We start from the raw sequence: 6,867 nt of genomic DNA on the forward strand, positions 1-6,867 counted from the left end.
AGGTCACTGCTCTCCTTATGGGAAGTGATCCCAGGAACAGCAGTGAGTGTGCCGGGGTAGGTGGAGGGCGTGAGGAGCCACACCACCATTGTGAAGAGCACCACGAACAGGAACACCAAGGCATACAGGCCTGTGAGCCACTTGACGCCCAGTGAGTTGAACACGGGCGATCTGCCCCAGGGCCATGGCCAGCGTCATGGCGGAGGACAGCGAGGATTTGAGAGCGATGCCCTGCGGCCGCCGCCACGCCGCTGCCCGCCAGACAGATGAGGTGCTGGTTGGCCCACATGTCGAACAGGATCTGGCCCAGGATGAGCGACGCCTCCACCCAGAATTGCTCGTGCACGATGGTGCGGTGGCGGCTCTGCATCATGCGCAGCCACACGCCCACAAAGCCCAGCAGGGCGCAGCACCATGGCGAAGGTCAGCACCTGAGCGTTGAAGCGACCCCGCCTCTCCAGTGTGCACGCGCCGCATGTACAAGAAGGCAAACACGAAACACACCACGCCCGCCACGCCACGCCCAAAGGCCACTTCTGTTGCCACCTGCGCCGGGCTGTCGTTATAGACGCGCGAGAACACCTGCAGCTCACTGAAGCAGCCGTCCATGGCCGCTACCACCACCATGGTCGTCATCATGAGCCAGTAGGAGGCGGGGCACACCAGCTGTGACCTGAGCACGGATCGCAGGCAGATGGATCGCAGTTTTTTTACAGTGGTGGTCTCCGACAGCACCCCGTCGTGCGCTTGTTCCCTGTGGACGTACAAAGCATGCACGTACCAGCAACAAAGCGCATATAGCACCGGAAAAAAAATGCGGAGAGCTGCATTGAGCAGGAGAGTGTCGGCCAGGTTGTCCCGCAGCTTGGCGTAGAGCCAGTAGTGCCAGTAGTAGGCCAGGGTAGGGAACGAAGCACCGCTCGCACGCCACCACCGTGAAGATGACGCTTGTCTGCTGCGATGAGTAGATGGCGAGGGCGAGGATCGGGAAGGCCATGTACCACGCCATGAGGTGGCCCGCCTCCGCCACCATGCGACCCCACACCAGGAACCAAACGCTCTTCACTTTGACACCCAATGCAAACAGAAAGTCTCCGCCCACGGCAAGAACTCCACCCAGCACGCCCACCGTGACGGGGATGTGGAGTCCCTTGCTCTTCATGAACACCGCGAGGACACCGAGCAGGCCTGGGAACTGGGCGGCGTTTCCGACAAAGAAATCTATCAGGGAGGTGAAGGAGACATGGGCACGCACGGTGGCGCTGATGGCGGCGTAGTCAGGAAGGGTCACGCTGGTCAGCACCAGGAGGGCGGCCAGCAGGCATCCCACACCGAGCTCTGACACCGGCATGCTCTATTCTAAAATGGTTTCCCGCCATAAATATTTCATGATGTTCGTTCTTATAGCTGGTCGCTGAGGGTGATCGAGAGGGCCGCAGCAGCTCCTCTCTCAGTGTCTAGAACGGGAACAAACGTGAGAGAATGATTTGACATAGATAAATTATATCAAATCTTTTTGTCATCCTTGCTTTTCTCTTCTCATTCTTCCTTCTTTTCTCTTTTATTCATCTTCCTCGTTCATCACCTTCCTTCTCATCCTCGTCTTCATCCACATCTTCATCTCCCTAATTCTTTTGGTAATCCTCGTTCTTTTCCTAACCCTTCTCCTTTACTTTTTTTATCTTTCTTTTTTATCTCCCTTCCCCATCGTCCTCGTCCTCGTCCTCGTCCTCTCTGCTCTGCTCCTCCTACACATCTTATTCCTTCGCTCCTCTCAAAGCGTCATTCACTTTCTCGTTTTCGTTTTTTTTTTTTACCAACCCCCACTCTCTCTCTCTCTCTCTCTCTCTCTCCCTCTCTCTCTCTCTCTCTCTCTCTCTCTCTCTCTCTCTCTCTCTCTCTCTCTCTCTCTCTCTCTCTCTCTCTCTCTTTGCACGCTCCATTCCTCTTTCTTATCCATTTATTCCTTTTATTCCATCACTCCCTTCAAATGTATCTTTCAGCTCCGATATTTTTGCATTTTTTTTAACAATTTCTTTCGTTTATACCGCGACCTGTCTTCCTCCTGCTTTTCTTCTTCTTCTTCTTCTTCCTCCTCCTCCTCCTCCTTTTCGTCTTCCTCCTCTTTCTCCTCCTCCTCTTTCTAATCTCTCTTTCCTCCTATTCCTCATATTTCCCTCATTTCACCCAAGCGTGTCCACTCACTTCGCCTTTCTTGTCCATCAATTGAGTCGTATTCTTTCTCCCCTCCTTCTTCTTCTTCTCCTCTTACTCTTTCTTTTCACCGTCTTCTTACTGCTTCCCATGATTCTCTTTTTTTGTCTTCTTTCTGCTCTTCTTCCTATTGTTGCCGCTCCTTTTGTTGTTATTCTTTCTTTCATTGTCTTGTTTTATATGATTTTTCTTTTCGGTGCCTTTCTTTTACTTGTTCTTGTTATTGTTCTTGTTCCTTTCCTTCTTTCGTTTTCTTGTCTTTATTATTATTCTTACTCTTCTTTTTCTTATCCTGTTATTTTTTTCCTTCGTTTTCTTCTTCTTCTTCTTCTTCTTCTTCTTCTTCTTCTTCTTCTTCTTCTTCTTCTTCTTCTTCTTCTTCTTCTTCTCCCTCTCCTTCTCTTTCTTCTTCTTACTTCCCTCCTCTTTCTTTTCCTCCTCCTTCTCCTCCTCCTCCCCATTTTTCCCCCTCTTCTTTCCTTCTCCCTTTTCAACATCCTCCACTTCCAACCTCCTCCCCTTTCCTCCTCCTCCTCCTTCTCCTCCTCCTCCTCTTCCTCCTCCTCCTCCTCCTCCTCCTCCTCCTCCTCCTCCTGAGCACACCTGCCACTGGTAAATGAAGCGTCCTCCCTCCGCGCCGCACGCCTCGAGAAAAGCTTAGTGGAGTATAAACTGGGCCGGGGAAAACGAAAGGGTTGCCTCGAGAGTGAGTGTGAAGAATGCGAGCGTAAGACAAAAGACACCGAAGATTCCCACTAAGTAAAATGCGAAAGGCGAGTGACATATATGGGAGGGAGGTAAAGTAGAGAAACACAAACACACGCATCTTAGAGTTTAGTGAAAAGGGAGAGGGAGAAGGCTAAGCGTGATCAGAGTGGGAGTAATCTGTAAGAGCGAGAGCGAGAGAGAGAGAGAGAGAGAGAGAGAGAGAGAGAGAGAGAGAGAGAGAGAGAGAGAGAGAGAGAGAGAGAGAGAGAGAGAGAGAGAGAGAGAGAGAGAGAGAAAATTAATATAAGATACATGAGCGGAGGAAAGACTGAAAGCTTTAAAATTAATAAATGCCTCGAAATATGAAATAGTTACCGTGGAAAATAAGTCTATAAGTAAAATATGTATCGCAAGGTACGTAATATTACACGTGGGAAAGAAGAGACTGCGGAGGAATATAAGAGTTAACAAGGAACTGAGCGAAGGAAGCGAGGCAATGCAGTGAAAGTGGAACGCAGGTGAGAGAAAGTATAAAATTTGATGATAATTACAAGTTTCCCTCCTTCACTTTTTTTTTTTTTTTTTACAAACTCATCATTTCATCATTTTTTCCCCACCCCACATCCTTGGCTACCCTTGTATTTCCCTCTCCTCTCCTTCCTTCCTCCCTCCTGCCAATTCTTCTTCTTCTTACGTCAAAAATGTGCCTTCCCTCCCATTCCATCTCCCTCTCCTGCCCATTCCTGTCTCTCCCTGCGGGCAACATTTCATCTCCTCCACTCCTTCCATTCTTCCCTCCTGCCTCCAGCCATCATCACCGCCTCCCCCTCACTACTAAACTCCAAATACCATTACGACGAACCGGCTTCCCCTTAAAAGTCTTTACAATATAACTTTTTTCTCAGCTATACCTTCCCCATACCACCGCCCCCTCGCCTCCCCCGCCCCCTTCATCCTCGCAGTTCCTCTAAAGCACTCACACCCGTCACCTCTTCCTTCCTCCCTTTCTTCCCTCCTTCCTTCCTTTCATCTTCTTTTTTCCTTCCCCAAACTTCATATTTCGATACTTCTTCCCTTTCCTCGCCTCTCCGCAACACCATTTCCCTTACCAACACTCCCCTCTTTGTCCCTCCTTCCTGTCTCTCCTCCCCTCTCCTCTCCTTTCCCTCCTCCTGATTACCCTCCCCCCAGACACCACTTAGGCTTTCCTCTCTTCCCATCTCACCCCTCTTCTTCTCATCCCTTTCTCCGACAACCCTTACCTCTCTTTCCAGCACCCCCCTTCTCCTCCTCCTTCACTTCATACCTAACATAACCTCCCAGCCTTCCCTCCTCCCTCTCCTCTCCTTCCCTGCATCCCTCACACACCTTGTCTCGCCTCTTTCCTCCTTGCTTCCCGTCTGGGCCGCATCTGGTACGTCGCCAAGGGGAAAAAAGAGCCTATTGAGGAAGTGACAATATAGTAACTTCACTTTGACACCACAGAGGAGATAATAAAAAGAGGGAGGTTCTTGTTGCGGCGCCACATCGGCCTTGGTTACCTCACTCAGGCGTCACAAGGTTATGTTAGAGGCGAGGAGAGGAAAAGTGGTGTTACAGGGAAGAAAGGAAAGGACGTACAGCTAAGTTGATGCATTCTGTGCCTTACTTCACGTGCTCCTCTTTTTTGTCAAAGCGAGAGAGAGAGAGAGAGAGAGAGAGAGAGAGAGAGAGAGAGAGAGAGAGAGAGAGAGAGAGAGAGAGAGAGAGAGAGAGAGAGAGAGAGAGAGAGAGAGGGAGAGAGAGAGAGAGAGAGAGAGAGAGAGAGAGAGAGAGAGAGAGAGAGAGAGAGAGAGAGAGAGAGAGAGAGAGAGAGAGAGAGAGAGAGAGAGAGAGAGAGAGAGAGAGTCGTTACTAAATATTATCTACTTACTTTTCCTATAAAGAGGAAAGAATATTTAACATGCACACAATGAGCCTCCTTTAAGTAAGGAACATATTATCTCTGTTATCAGATAAAACTTTTGAGATTTAAAATTTTTAACTTTCTAATATCAGGATCTGGGACAAATTGACAAAAAAAAAAAAAAATCTCGTAATTGAAAAATTTCCTTCAGAATGACTTTCTTTTATATCATGAAAAGTAGAAAGAAAATATTGATACAGAGTATATGCCAATCAATAAAGTGTGAGTGTTTTTTTACTTTCTAGTCTTTGTTTCAAAGTGAAATATGCTTAACGTTGAATATAATTATCCACGCACCATTCCTATAAATATAAAAGAATATTTAAAATATATACAGTGTGTCTCCTTTAAATAAGGAACCTATATCTATTATAAAGATTTCGGGATTAAAATGTTATTTCTTTTGTAAAGGTCTGGACTTGGAAAAATTTTTTTTTTTGCGTTTTAAATTCTTCTCTAAACTACAGAATTTTTAATCATGAAAAGAAGAAGAAAAGTATTGATGTAGAATGTTTATATCAATCTATAAAGTATTTCATTTTTATTTTCTAAACTTTGTTTAAAAGTTACATGTGGCTAAAAGTTAAATATTATTATTTACACACCGTTTCTTTCGAGCAGAAAATAATACTTGACACGCACAATGTGTCTCCTTTAAATAAGGAACATCTTTCTATTATCAGGTGGGAATTTCAAGATTTATTTATTTATTTTTAAGGTCTGGACCTGAAAAAAAATTCCAAAAATTTTTGCATTTGAAAAAATTCCCTCTTAGAGAATTTTAAATCGTGAAAAGCAAAATAAAAAGAAATATATAGAAAGGTTATATTCATTCATTTAATATCTAAACTTTCTTTAAAAGTGAAATATGGTTGAAGTTAACGATAAATTCTTACATTCTTTTTCACATTTTTCGTCTCATTCGCTCGCCTTTTTTTTACTAACTTTTAAAAAAACCATTGTCGTTTTTTCTTTGCCTTTTCTCCTCTGTCAAGTGCTTATATTAATATCTTACCTTAATGACGATAACTTACACTTTTTATTCTTCTTCATTAATCAGTATGTGTAAAGAGACTGAATTCTTGAACATCAATGCAGCTTAGCTCAACTGCAGAGATCAAGGATTTTTACATTTTCCCTTATGGTTGTGATAACAGGTTAAGGCTGTAGTTGAACTCATTAAGTGTTTTTTAAGATGTTTTTATCATTCCTTTGACAGTTTAAGGCTGCAATTAAAGTTAGTAAAGATTGCAAAAGGTATTTTCATAATTTTAGTGATAGATAAACAAACATCCTTAACTAGCAATGAGAGAACCAATAATGGAACCTTACTAATCACCTCAGTGGCCTCGGGAAAAAAAAAAAAAAACTGCCTTTATGAGAGCCCAAAACCCTTCAAAATACAGGCCCTGCGTTATATATTTCCCTGAGGTAGAGGCGGCGCAGGACGGGAGCGTTACGAGAAATGCTGATCCCGTGCTACGCTAGTCAATTTCAATATCATATTCTGATATATGAGAGATGACATCCATAGCAGCCAGACCCGCTCACTCTACACGGCAGGGGAGGCGCAGTAGGAGAGGAAATGGTAGATGGTGGTGGTAGTGGTAGTAAAGGAGAAGGAGGAGGAGGAAGAGGAGGAGAAGAGTGATGAGGAGAAGGTTAGAGGAAATGGAAGGAAGGTAAGGAGGAGGGTGAAGAGGAGAATGTTAGAGGATATAGAAGGAGAGGAGGAACAGGAAGAGATGTAAAAAGGAGGATAACCAAGACGATGAAGAAGGAAAGTACTGATACATGAAAGAAGAAGTTAGGAAAAAAAAAAAAAGACATGAAGGGAAGAACATGGACAACGCAAAACAAGAAAGAAAAATAAATAAATGAACCAACGCAAACAAAAAAAACAAAGGAAAAACAAAAGAAACACGCTACAGTTCCCTAAAACCCTAAAACTTCGCGCACCATCACCACCACCATCACCATCACCATCACCATCACAAGCA

This window comes from Scylla paramamosain, chromosome 13, assembly GCF_035594125.1.
Source record: "Scylla paramamosain isolate STU-SP2022 chromosome 13, ASM3559412v1, whole genome shotgun sequence".
In the NCBI taxonomy this organism is placed as follows: domain Eukaryota; kingdom Metazoa; phylum Arthropoda; class Malacostraca; order Decapoda; family Portunidae; genus Scylla; species Scylla paramamosain.